Here is a 14,281-nt window from a genome sequence, read left to right on the forward strand (position 1 = left end):
GAAAACAGGATTCAAAATTAAAGCTTACAGAGAAATAAAAGAAACTTATTAGATTGCTAATCTAAATACTGTTCAGCCTTTTGGACTTAATCTAGAACCTGGAATCGTTGATCTTCGTTCACTGGTTTCATCTTTGTCAAAAAAATTATTTTTATTCTTTGCTTATTCCTTCTCATATCGTGAAAGCTGAATTTACTAAAACATACTATTTGTTTAAGATAATTTTTCATATAATTTTTTATAAACTAATTAGTATATCTTTTTCAACCTGTCTCCAGGTGTCACCTTTACTTTACTTAAATGCATAAGTACAGTTTTAAATACACACATATTCAGCCATTTCTAAAGAGAAATATTCCTAGCACCTTTTCGCATACATTCTCACCATTGGCTATATTATACTGGAAATGAGATGTTTACACGAGAACATAGATTAAATAGACATTTCTTGGAAAACCAGATGACCTTCCTGATGTTACTAAACTAACTTTATTTGCATATCACTCATTTGATTACACCACCATTTCCAATTTGTAACTGAAGAAAGGTCCACCTTTCAAAAGTGCTCAAATTATGGGGTTTTTATTCATTTCTGTCAAGACATCTTGAACCTTCATGTTTTTACAACATCTTGAATAATCTGTACAATATATTTCCCACATAAAAAAGCACACACACCTCCAATACTTATAGTGGGTTACAGTCTAAGAGCAGAATTAACTGAATTCTTTCCAAACTGTTTATTATCAAACGACTGTGTGTATTGTATCACAACACAAAACATCATGTTTTTACCTGTTACAATGCTAACTATATAGGACTGACCTAAACATTAGGGAAAGTTGCTTACTTTGTACATAACATACAGAGTGGACCATAGCTGAAATTATTTAAATTAACTGTGCATTGGTTTCCACTTCTGTGTGATTGTATCAGGAGTAACCAGAGTTACAGGATTTTATTTGTTTCTATTAAGATTTCTTGAACTCACGTTTTTCTAAAATCATAATTATACTGTTCTCATAATATCTTTAGTTTGCCACTGATGTTCTGTTATTTATTTATACATCAGTTAATGTATCAATATTACAACTTCCTAAGCTTTAGACAGGAGACATTTGTTCTATGTACAGGCAGTAAAACCATAAAATTAAAAGAAGAGTATAGGGAGATGCTAAGTTGAAACTTTGAAGAAAATAGAAAGCCTGGCATTCAGAGAGGAAAAAACATGTTTGTTCATTATATTTCATATTTTTCAGTTTCTCATTTCACTGCACATTGGTAATTTTATTACTATTAGTATTACGGTTGAAAAAATAGTAGATAAAATATAAAGTTTTGCCAGAAAAATAGCTTTGAAAAGAAGTATTTTTTTTACTTTTTAGCATGGAAACTTTCACTCAGACTGATTCATTTAAGGCTTTGGAAATTCACAGACAGATCTCTATGAGAAATATTTTAATAGAAATATTGATTACTTGTGCACAATACAGTTATGGCTATTAATTTTTATATTTATGAATATTATTCAGCACAATTAATTTCAGGACTAAAACTTAATCTAGTTGAAACTTATGAGATATTATAAAGTGTTAATAAGCAAAGGTAACCAACTGATCAATCAGTACATTCTAATAATTGTAGCTTCTTGTTTTCTGTGTATTAACTTAAGAATATTGCACACTTCTAGTCAGTATAAAAATTAGATATATAAACTTAGATTCATTAACTATTCACATCATGTGATACATAACTGAACTTTTCTGTCATATTAAGCTTTACAATTTAAATTTAGAGACTTGTATTTTTTAATGTAGTTTGACATTAAATCAGCAGCTGGTCAGTGCAAGGTCAAAACAAAATATAATGATGATAAGTATGAATCATTATAACCCAAAAGGTATTTTAAGACAGATATTTAAGTGTTAGCCCTAAAAATACACACTGTAACTTTTAATTAACAGATTTCTTAACATTATTTCTACTAAATATTTGAGGGCTATCTGTGCTAGATGCCCCTAATTTACACTAGAGGGAAGGCAGCTAGTTATCACTGCCCACCATTAACTCTTGAGCTACTTTTTAACCAATGAATAGCGGGATTGACTGTTACACTATAATGCCCCCACAGTTGAAAGGCAATCATGTTTGGTGTGACAGGAATTTAAATTTGCAACCCTCAGACTGTGATTCAAGTGTCCTGTCCATCTGACCATACTGGACTAAATAATTTAAGGATATATCAGTAAATCAAAAAGGTTAGCTATGCAAATTTCAGATTCTTACTTGTAATTATGTTTAGCTCATGTTTCTATCTTAATGTAAATTTTAGTAGATTACTGTTCCTGTTAGTAAATCCTAACATGATATAGAAAAGTTACATATTACAACGATTGTTATGTTACTTTTCAAAACTTAGAAGTTAAAACTGATTGGCCAAAAAATAAAAGTGAACTAAAAACTAAATTTATTAACATAGACTCTCCATAAAAGTGTGTAATTCATTTTTGTGTACAACAGTAGGCGGTTGTGGAACGAGAACTTTGAATCACCCACAGAAGAGGTCACAGCAAAAGAGTAAACAATTTATGAAAGCTAACTTGTACTCAAAACTGAAATTTGTATCACCACTTGTATATGATGGTACTTTGTGTAAAACTTTATTACAAGTAAACATAATGAACTACCTTTTAGAATCGTTAGAAGACTTACAGAAATTATTACAAAAGACAATTTGAAAAGTTTGCTTTGTTTGGAAACTTTTTTTATACTTTTAGCACCTCTCAGAAAAAGCTAACTACATGTATATTATGATAAACTCATCACTAAATGTTATCATTTTAAAATACAAAGAAAAACATACAAGTATGATACATAAAATAATTTCATGTTTTATAAAATTAATTGAAAAAAATCAGTTTTCTTTCCCAGATTATCTAATGACTCAGTTCATAATAAAGAAATTTATTTTCAAAAAGTATAAATTCAGCTTATCAGATTATGAATTTTTTTCCGTAATTCTGATGCACAGTAAATTATACAGAAAGGAAACTAAATACATATTATGTTAAAATATATAACAGATTTTTTTTTTTTTTCACTTACCAAATGCATAAGATTATCCTGTATCATTACTAAATCTTTTTCGCTTCAAAATGAAATCCACAATTTGGGCACGTTGGACTGGGTTAAAGAAATCTTCTTTCTTCTCTGGAACATCAAATCTTCAACAAGACCAGTAAAAATAACTTTTACACAAATATGAACATACATGAACAAAATATTTTTAAAATTACAAACCTCTTTCATCTGTTAGGGCAACAAGTCACATTTACAAAGTAATTAACTCTTTAGAGTTCCTTGAGATGTATAACACATTAAATAATAATACAGATGTAGTGACATGACAATACTCTTTTCTTACTGGAAACCTGTACTGAGCCAGTAAAGGATGTTATGATTTATGTTATTAATCTTATTCTGATGTAACATTACATGCACTATTATATAGATCTTACTTATCAATCTAAAATGTTTAATATAGAAGCTGATGAACCATACAGGCTTAATAATAAAGACAAATCCTTTGTTAAATCTAAAATCCTTTCTAACCAACTTTACAAATAAAAAAAAGATAATTTTGATTTATTTTAATGGTTACAAGATTGGTCATACTGACAAACCTCATACAGAGTTTGGGTAGAATAATACAAAATACAGTCTAGTTTTACTGACTAAAATGTTTCAAGTTTATTTATGATGTTTAAATTTAAATTTCAGATAATGTAAGTGTTTTTAATCTACATGATAATCACTTTGCACCCACAGGAGTCAATTTTCTGATTCCACATATTCACAGGCTCTTGCAGTGAAAGAGACTTCATTATAAATTATGTTTTTCTCAACCAATGATTTAATGATTATTCACAGTTGATGAAATTTTTATGAAGATGCACAAAACGTATTGAAATTATTGTTGTGAAACTATAAAGATAAATTTGGGGTCACAAACTCGGCTGATTCAACCAAGCCCATAATGAAAAGAAATGATGGTAATGGTTTGACTCACTATCTGTTGGTTATGGGTTCAAATCCCTGTTGTCCCCAAACATGTTCATACTTTTACCCATTGGGATGTTGTAACATTAAAATCCATTACACTCTTTGTTCATGAAAAGAGTAGTTCAAGAGTGGGTAGTAGATGGTACTAACTAGCTGTTTTCTCTTTGGTATGTCATTGCTAAATTAGGGATGGCTAAGGCAGTTAGCCCTTAAGTTGCTTTGGCCAAAATACAAAACTAACCAAACATTAAAAAATATTAAAACACTCAATGTACAGAATATCACCTGACTAAAAATCACAAAGATTTATAGGAAATAAAATCCAAAAAGTCCAAACATGTGTACTTACAAGTATTCCCTAGCTCTTCTATATTCAGTTGTAAATTGTTGCCTCTGATATTTTGGAGGCAAAGAGGTTTGAAATTGAATGACAAACACCACATATACCTCTTTTTAATTTTTCTTCATCACCCCTTGAATACTGAAACTCTGGTAACTGAAAGAAATACAAAAATAAAATTTTTAAACTGGTGTATGATTTTAGAAATGCTGAACTCCTCAGAAATACGTGTGAAATGTATAACAAATTTATCACAACATAATTTATAACCAGTGAAAAATCTGTTGAAAAACTTAAACTATTCTTTAAAAGAGAGAGAAAGAAAGGAAGGAAAATATAATATCACAATAATTTATGTTTGAAGCAAGATATACCCAGTTTGTCATTGAGAAAATATCTCACTGTCTCTGGCTCTCTAATTAGCTAAATTTATCAATTATCTTTAAGATCATACAGGAAGAATCATACTTTAATCAATTATTTGTATTCTAGACATCCTGTTGGTTATATATTTAATAGGACTTAGCCTCAGAAAAATGCATTAGCAATTTGTAAATTTGAACAAGTTGAAAGTGGGTGTGGCAAGAGGTTATTGCATTTTCATTGGTTGCTCTGTAGTTCCACAGGATTGAAGGATATAAGATAAAGATTTAGAATATTAATGACATTTTACATAACATTTCATAGTTTAAGGGGGAAGTTCAAAAGAGGTAATAACTGAAGAACAAATATTCAAATTCACACACTAGGGTAATTTAAAATTGTTTTTTATTATTTTCTTATATTATTAAGAACTAAAAATTTATATATTGAAAGCTGCATTATCATCTATGGTTTGTTGTCAAGTTTGTTCATACATCATGGTAGTTAAGTGGTTTAATTATATTTTGAATGTAACTTAATAAAACGTCATGACACGTTAGTTTAACCAGCCCGTGTGCTAAGAGTTCATACATCCCAAGTGTCTTGTTTGGATCGTGAAAGGTATCAACTAATGTACTAAAAATGTTTTATTTAGACTGTACTCTGTCCTTAAATGCAAAATGATTAGTAAGTGTACTGCAAGTGATTCCAGTGCCAGCAGTAAGCCAAAAAACTGTGAGAAAAGCCATCTCAGTAACAACAAAACTGGAAACCATCAAGAAGTTTGATGAAAGCCAGAGACTTACTAAAATCTCCAAAGCATTTAAGTTCTCATCATCAACTACAGCAACTATCAAGAAAGAGAAAATTATCCAAAATGCTGAGCCTTCCACATTTGCATCTGTTAAGTTACTAAATCGGTATTGCCCGAAGATAATGGATAGCAAAGGCTGACTTGACAAATTAAAGAAAGAGCATAATTTATACAGCCTACAGGTGGTAAGTGCTGATAAGGAAGCAACATCAATGTGCCAACCAGTTTTAAAATATATTATTGAACAAAGAGGATATATGACCCATCAAGTTTTCAACATTTGAGAGACTGATCTATATTGGAAGAAGATGCCAAACAGAACAGGTTTAAACAACAAAAACAATTTTTGAGGATTTGTTTACAACTTTTTCTGCCCTGCAGTAGAGAGATGTTTTTCCATGGAAATTGCTTCCCATAAATCACTAGTGGTTGATGACAACTCACCCACCCTAACAACCTAATTTACATATCAACAAACATTTCTGTGGAGTTTCTTCCTCCAAACACCACTTCATTGATCCAACCTATAAATCAATACATCATAGCCTCTTTTGAAGCATATTACTTATGACAAATCTTCAAATATATGATCAGGGTCAGTAGACAGCAACAGAAACATCTAGATCAGAGGTTTCTGGAAACCATTCAACATCAAGAATGTAAAGAGGTTACTACCTCAAATATGAATGCAGTTTGGAAAAAAAACAACTGGCTAGAATGTGTGCACAATTTTCAACCTCTTGTTAAACAAAAATCATAACATTAGCACATCAGTTTGGATTTCAGTGAAATTGAAGAGCAACTCATCAATGACTTACTGAAATCATACTATAAACAAATGACCAATGAAAAACTGATAAAACACTGACCACAAATTGGCTGCTTATGAATAGAAAGACGACTAAGAACCAGAATAACAATTCTTTTTAAAACAGAAAAAGCTGTCAAATTCATTTTTACTATTTTATCAAACTGTGAAAATCCAGACCAATTGTGATTGAAGCCTTAACAATTGAAGACAATGTTGAAAGTTCCTTAATCTTGTGTAAAAAACTTTATAGAGATAAAAAGTGAGCATGCTAGGCAAACAGCATTGACAGCATTCTTCAATCAGTCTACACTACTGCTTTCTTGCCATGATGATGTTGACACTCCCACTCGGTCCGGCATGGTCAGGTTGTTAAGGCACTCGACTCGTAATCCGAGGGTCATGGGTTCAAATCCCCATCATACCAAACATGCTCACTATTTCAGTGGTGGGGGCATTATAATGTGACAATCAATCCCATTATCTGTTCATAAAAGAGTGGCCCAAGAGTTGGCAGTGAGTGGTGGTAACTAGCTGCCTTTCCTATGTACTACTTGTTTTATATATATCATGAACAGTGGTGTCTCTCCATTATTTTATCTGTGTCTCCTGTTTATAGTGGCCTTTCCCCCCACTGAATCTGAAAAAGCAGATGAAGTCAAAGTTCAACATTGAGTTTTTAAATAAGGAAAGAACATGTGTGAATAATGTTGACAACAAACAGGATATTCTACACTAACTTGTTATGAATTAATAACACTGTCATTCACATATCAACATGTGACGTAACGGTATGTTATTGTTGAGTTAGTAATCGGAAGTATCACCAGAACATTATAAACATGAGTTATCAGTAACAAGACATATCACCAGAACACTACAAACATGAGTTATCAGTCACAAGAAGTCCCACCAGAACACAACAAACATGAGTTTTCAGCAACGAGAAGTCTCAGCAACATACTAATGCAGTGATAAAACTTTCAGTGAAATTGATGACCAAGAATGTTGAAAGAGTCAGTAAAAGTGAAGACCAACAGTATGAAAACTTTCAGTGAAATCGAAGACCAACAGCATGAAGACATTCAATGAAAATGAAGATCAACACTGCTGAAATAGGCTGTGAAATTGATGATGTTCTCTAATGATACAGTCATTGAAAGTGAAGACCAGTTGTGTTAAAAGAGAGAAGTGAAGATACACACTGTTGAAATAGTCAGTCAAATTAAAGACAAACAGTGTTCAAAAACAAACATTGAAACTGAAAAACAACACTGCTGAAACTAACAGTGAAATTGAAGATCTCCACTGTTGAAATATTTAGTGAAAGTGAAGACCAACATTATTGAAATAGTCATTGAAAATGAAAACCAGTAGTGTTAAAATATAGAGTGAAAATGAAGATTAACACTGTTGAAACTTACTGAAAATATGTTGAACACTGTTGAAACAGAAAATGAAATTGAAAACCTGTAGTGTTGAAACTGACAGTGAAATGGAAGACCAAGTGCTGAAACAGCCAGTGAAAGTAAAGACCAACAGTGTGAAAACAGTGAGTGAAACTGAGGACCAGTAGTGTTGAAAGAGAAGTGAAACAGAAGAACAACAATGTGAAAAGAGACAATGATACCAAAGACCTTTAGTGTTAAAAGTCAGTGAAAGTGAAGATCAACAGTATAAAAACAGTTAGTTAAAGTAAACACCAAAAGTGATAATAGAGACAGTGAAATTGAAGACCAACACTATTGAAACAGTCATTGAAACTGCAGATCAATTGTTTTTTAAAACTGTCAGTGAAATTGAATACCAGTAGTGTTAAAACACAGTGTGAAACTGATGACCAACTGAGTTGAAACACAAAGTGAATTTGAAGACCAACAGTGATGAAACAGTAAGTGAAAGTGAAGACCAATAGTTGTGAAACAGACAGTGAACTTAAAAATCAACAGTACTGAAACACTCAGTGAAAGTGTAGATCAACAGTGTAAAAACTGTCAGTGGAAGTGAACCCCGAGTGTTAAAAGAGACATTGAAATTGAAGACCAATAGTGTTGAAGCAGACAGTAAAATTCAAGACCATCAGTGTGTAGACAGTCAGTGAAACTGAAAACGAAATGTGTTAAAGAGTCAGTGAAACTGAAGACCAACAGTGTTGAAACAGAAGTGAAAGTGAAGACCAACAGTGTACACACAGAAATAAAATTGAAGACCAGTACTACTAAAACAGACAGTGGAACTGCAGTCTAGTAGTGTTAAATTAGTGAGTTGAAGACCAACAGTGTTCAAACAGAATCAAAAGTGAAGACCAACAGTGTACCAATAGAAATAAAATTGAAAACCAGTACTATTGAAAGAGACAGTGACATTGAATGCCAACAGTATTAAAAGAGCTAGTGAAACTGCAGTCCAGTATTCTTAAAACAGAAATTGAGACCAACAGTGTTGAAAGAGTCAGTGAAATTGAAGTCCAATAGCATTGAAACACTCAGTGAAATTGAAGACTAATAGTGTGTAAACAGATAAAATGAAATGCAACACTGATAAAACAGTCAATGAAAGTGAAGATCAACATTGTTGAAACAGACAGTGAAATTTAATACCTACACTGTTGAAGTACAATGAAATCGAACAACAACACTGTTCAAACAGTCAGTGAAACTGACGACCAGTGGTGTTAATACGGACAGTGAACTTGAAGATACACACTTTTAATGATTTACACACACTACCCATACTAGCCATATTGAAATACATTGTAACCTACTTCAAGTAGGTTACTCGTGATCACGAAGTACATTATATTGAAGACTCGAAAGAAAAAACCTTAAATTTATATAACAGTCTGATGGCAGTAGTAGTAGCTTGGCTAAATTGTTGCTCTATGAAGTTTGTAGTGATTACAGGAGCTGGATATCTAACAACCAAATTCTCATTTGAAATGATGCTTCCTTCATCAAACAGATAATTAAAGTAAAACAATACATAAGTTATGTGGACGTCACTCTGTGAACCCAGAACACATTTCAAAGAAGAAGAGAAGTATCTATGATGATATTTATTAAATTAAACATTTACAGAAATATAATAGAACGTTTCAAAAACTGAAATGTCACAGTAACAAAAAATACATTAACGAAAGATCACATTACTTACATTACTAGTTTGTTAAATAATTTATGCTTAAGTTTTAGATGTTTTTCTTCTCGGTTTATTGGTAGTTTAACTGAGAAATGGACATGTTAAGATGCTTAACAGCAAATAAAGAGATAGACAAGCATAAAGTTGGAACACGCAGTCGGTTTAGGTTCAAATTTCCATCACACCAAATGTGCTAGCCGTTTCAGAGATGGTGGAGTTATAATGTGACGTGCAATATCACTATTCGTAAGCAAGTTGGCACTGGGAGGTGATGACTAACTACCCTCCCTCCATTCTTATACTGTTGAAGAAGGGGCAGTTATCACAGGTAGCCCTTGTGTAACTTTACGAAAAACTGAAAATAAAACAAACATATCACGATATAGTTATCCAGAGTAACTTTTTTATATAATTGTTTAATTATGCTGATGGTATGAGTAGCCTAGCCCTCAAAGTAAGAGGTGCTAAAGTCTGGATAAAGATTTTTTTGTATATTCTGTATTGATGTTAAGGTTAATACACAGGAAAAACTACAGAGTAAATGCTCGAAATGTAACAATGCAGCGTATGACCGGATAAACAGAATTAGGAAACTAAAATAACTACACGTTTTTTAAAAAAGTAGTGTATTTTTTGTAATAAGGATTTAAAAACTTCAATAACTATGACAACTAATTTTTAACCATTATTTTTTATTTTGTAACATAGATTTCTGAGATTAAGTACAATTTGATACAGTGGGCTGTCAGTGCTCTGCCCTTGGCAAGAATACAGTTGAGAACAGCTCTTTAGGTAATGAAATCCAGCTATTATTACATACTAACATATTAACACTAAATAGTATTAGTAAAATTAAAACACTAGTGTGATTAACAGCAATAAGAACTTTTTTATGTTAACAAATCGCACCAACTGCTATATACCAATAATAATGAGAGAGAAAATATTTCCCAAAACACCATTTGTATGTCCAGCATGATAATATATGTAGTTTACATGATTTTTATCATAAAATATATGTAGCATGGGTATTAATGCATAGGTTAGTGAAGCAAAGAAGGTTTTACGATAATAAAAGAGTTGAACAACCATTTCAAGCGAAAATATCCTTTAGCCTTATTCCTCTCTAAATTAGTTTACACTTCTTATGATTTTGTGTCTGAATTGGACTAAATACGACAAAAAAAACCAGTAGTTAAAAGGTATTTGAATTAAAACTTTTAATTATAATTTCATTTATAAAAATAACACATGATCGACCATATCATTACAGATGAGGCCTCTTGTTATCACCAGAGATTGTAAAGACAACAAGATTCGTAATGTTGTTTATGAATACAAATAACAGTACATAAAGCTATATATATATGTATGAGAAATGGCCTGGCAGGGACAGATGGGTTAAGGCATTTGAATCATAATCTGAGGGTCGTGGGTTTGAATCCCCATCGCACTAAACATGTTTGCCCCCTCAGCCATGGGGGCATTATAATATGACGGTCAATTCCACTATTCGTTGGTAAAAAGAGTAGCCCAAGAGTTGGCGGTGGGTGGTGATGACTAGCTACCTTCCCTCTAGTCTTACACTGCTAAATTAGGAACTGCTAGCGAGCTGAAAGGGTTAGTATGTTTGGTGCGACATGGATTTGAACCCGCGAATTGCGGGTCGAACGTCTTAACCCACTTGGCCATTTCAGGCCTATTAACTTCTAACATTAATGATTTGGGATATATATTGTATACAAATTATATAGAGTATTGCATTCTTTCGCTGAATGCAGTGGTAAGTCTACGAATTTACAACTCAAAAATCAGGGGCTCGATTCATCTCCATATACTCAGCATATAATCCGACGCAGCTTTCCCATAAGAAAAAAAAACACACACATGATGCACAGCAAAGTGGTCAATTTATTTGTTTAAAATTAGGCAGAAAGCCACACAATGTGATAGCTGTGTTATACCCACCATGAGTATTGAAACGCAGTTAATGATTTACGTGTTATAATTTAAGAGTGCCATCTTCAAATTGTAATACACACAACAATATTTAATAAAAGTTTTAAGTATAGGTATAAAAGTGTTTTACTTTGTATAGGTTTAAAGTGGTTTTACTCTTGTATTAGAAGGAATTATCAGGTTTATTGCCTAATGATGTTGATTTCCTCTTTGGTAAGTAAATGTTACCAATGATATATCTGAGGTGCAGTTTTTAAAAAAAAACGTGAGATTTTTTGTTGAGTCATGAATTTTTTTCAGAGTTACGGGGTTGCTTCTCTGACATAAAATACATGGGACTTACCATCATATAATTTATATACGACATTAGTATTGTGTTTGCTTTCTATTTTTTTTACCAGAATGCAAGTATTTTGTTGTTAATTCTTTCTTGGATTAGGGTTATTTACAGGGTGATTATCTCGTTGTTCACTGAGGTTTCTCCCTTTACTAGTTACTTCAAATATCCTTCCTAGTCGGTCTATAACCTAAAAATGTTGAATATTATTTGAATCTCATAATAAAACGTTTTAAGTCACTCATTTCAGAATACTTCCTAAACTAATTATCTTCAAGTGCGTTTCTCAACAAAATAAATGCACGAAATAGACTGCTTGCAATGGTGTTAAAAATACTGACAATATAAATCCATGTGAGCAGTAGCATCTTCATATAACATTGAGGCTTCATTTCCAAATAATCTAAAGTGAATGATTTATTACTTTCAAAGGAACATGAAATCAGATTCTCATAATTTTCATGGGAGGACTTGTCCATGTGGAAATATGATTGGTAAACATATCTACTTCTAATTCCTATAAATATTACCATAAATGCTACACATTCTAAAAACAAACCATAGGAACACTTGTACATCCATATACTGGTCCAATTAATCACGACACCAGTCTTATGAATGATATCCCCAAATCCAACATGCTAAGTGAGTCGATACAATCTTTGAATATGTTTATATTGACACCAATAGGATACTCTTGGAAAATTCATTTTATTCCATGAACTAATGCTAAAGATGACCTGCAAGGGATATTTCAGGGAAGTGATGAAGAAGAACTTGTGATATTATCGGTACTGTATAAGTGCCAGGCTGCCCTTGAAATTTATAGTTATCATACTCTTCAGTTTATGGGGATGAATAAGCCACACCAAAACCGTTTTGAATATGCAAACTGGCAACTAATGTGACAATTAATGAGATATGAAGTCGCAGTACAACAGCATTTATCAAAACTTCTTTATGACATAGCTTAGCATTTCGTAGATATCTTGATGTAACCGAAGATTGATCGCTTTTGGAAAAGGCATATAATAGGCCTTTGCAATGTAAATGTTTATATGCTCAAATGGGAATTTAAATTTTCTAAACAATCTTGGTTCGCCAGAACAATTCGGAAAAAGTCCTGCAATAATTCGTAGAAACACAAATGCCAGAGACAAAAATTGCTGAAGCTAACCCAGTATGCAACGAAAAATATCTCAGTCTGGAAACAAGGTCAACTGGGTATGGATTACTTATTTATTATTTATTTCTGACTTGGTAGTAGTTTAGGTTTTAAAGTCCTTAGAGAAGACCCTTAAGGCAAACCTGGGGTGCTCAGAAACTTTTGTTTCTCTTCAGCCCCACATGCTTATAAGGTAAGATGTGTCATGAGGAGAAAGGTAGAAAAACCGAATTGAATGATGTATTACAGAAAATAACGATAATATAGGAAAGTTGAGGAGCGGGAGAGCTGGACTGGTACACTTTGGACGGAAATCATCATGATCACGAGCAGGGTGACCAAGGCTGCAGCAGGTCACACATTCTTGAAGGAACCAGTGACATAAGGAGGGAAAGAGAAAGGGAGAGAGAGAGAGAAAAAAAAAGAGAATAAAATATGGAGAGAGAGAAAGGAAAGAGGATAGTGACATGAAGAGAGACAGAAGGTCCTTTCAGGGCTAGGGTGCTGGGGATCTATAAATCAAATGGCGAGAAATTAGATGTTGGGGAAATTGGAGTACCCAGAGAAAACCACTATTACAGGGTGGGCGGCAAAAAAAAATACCAACCCAGTGCCCAAACTGGAATGCAAAACATTAATGACATATAAATGGGTAACACAGTATTGTCTGTTTCATCGGTAATGGTTAGTACTGGTCTCTGTCGTTAGTTGCCCAGTTTAATGGTGAAGTATACTTTTCCCAGACTTGAGGTGTGTCTGCCAGTCGGAATAATTGGCGAGTTTGGGAGTTTCTGTCAGTAGCTTTAGTGTAGTATCGTTTGGTAAGTTTGATGAATCGATCCTTAATTGGTAATAGTTGAGTTAGGGAGTTGAGGTATGTTGTGGGAGTGTAGTTGAGGAGGCGGTAAGCGGTTTTAATGGTGCGGTTTTGCAGGTTTTGTAATACTGAGAATTGTCTTTCAGTCATGTTATATGTGGCTGCACTACCATATTCGAAAAGGGGTTTAATGAATGCTTTGTATATTACGAGAATGATTTTGGGAGAACAGCCTTTGTTGGGGCCACTAATACATTTAAGAAAGAAAATTCTATTACTTGCTTGGGTAGCAATAGAAGTGTGGTGTTCAGGAGAGGTTATGAGTCATGGTAAGGCCTAGAAAAGTGATAGACTTCGTGAAGATGAGGTCGGTTTACTGAGGTTAAGCTTAATGTTTTTGAATTTTTTCCTGAAAAGTTATGTCATTAACATATATATTATAAAGTATTGGGCTGAGTACAGACCCTTGGGGCACACC

The 14,281-nt window shown here is 32.8% G+C and overlaps 1 long non-coding RNA gene across 8 annotated transcripts in view; it reads right to left on the reverse strand.

Moving 5' to 3' along the window:
- Window positions 1–14,281, reverse strand: part of LOC143240960 (uncharacterized) — a 46,822-nt gene that overhangs the window by 370 nt on the left and 32,171 nt on the right. For all 8 annotated transcript variants that reach the window (XR_013022073.1, XR_013022074.1, XR_013022072.1 and 5 more), the window contains 2 exons: window positions 4,412–4,558; window positions 3,106–3,224 (listed from right to left, as the gene is read on the reverse strand). This is a non-coding gene — a long non-coding RNA (uncharacterized LOC143240960). The remainder of the gene's footprint in view (window positions 1–3,105; window positions 3,225–4,411; window positions 4,559–14,281) is intronic.

The sequence above is a fragment of the Tachypleus tridentatus genome, chromosome 13 (genome assembly GCF_004210375.1).
Source record: "Tachypleus tridentatus isolate NWPU-2018 chromosome 13, ASM421037v1, whole genome shotgun sequence".
Lineage (NCBI taxonomy): Eukaryota > Metazoa > Arthropoda > Merostomata > Xiphosura > Limulidae > Tachypleus > Tachypleus tridentatus.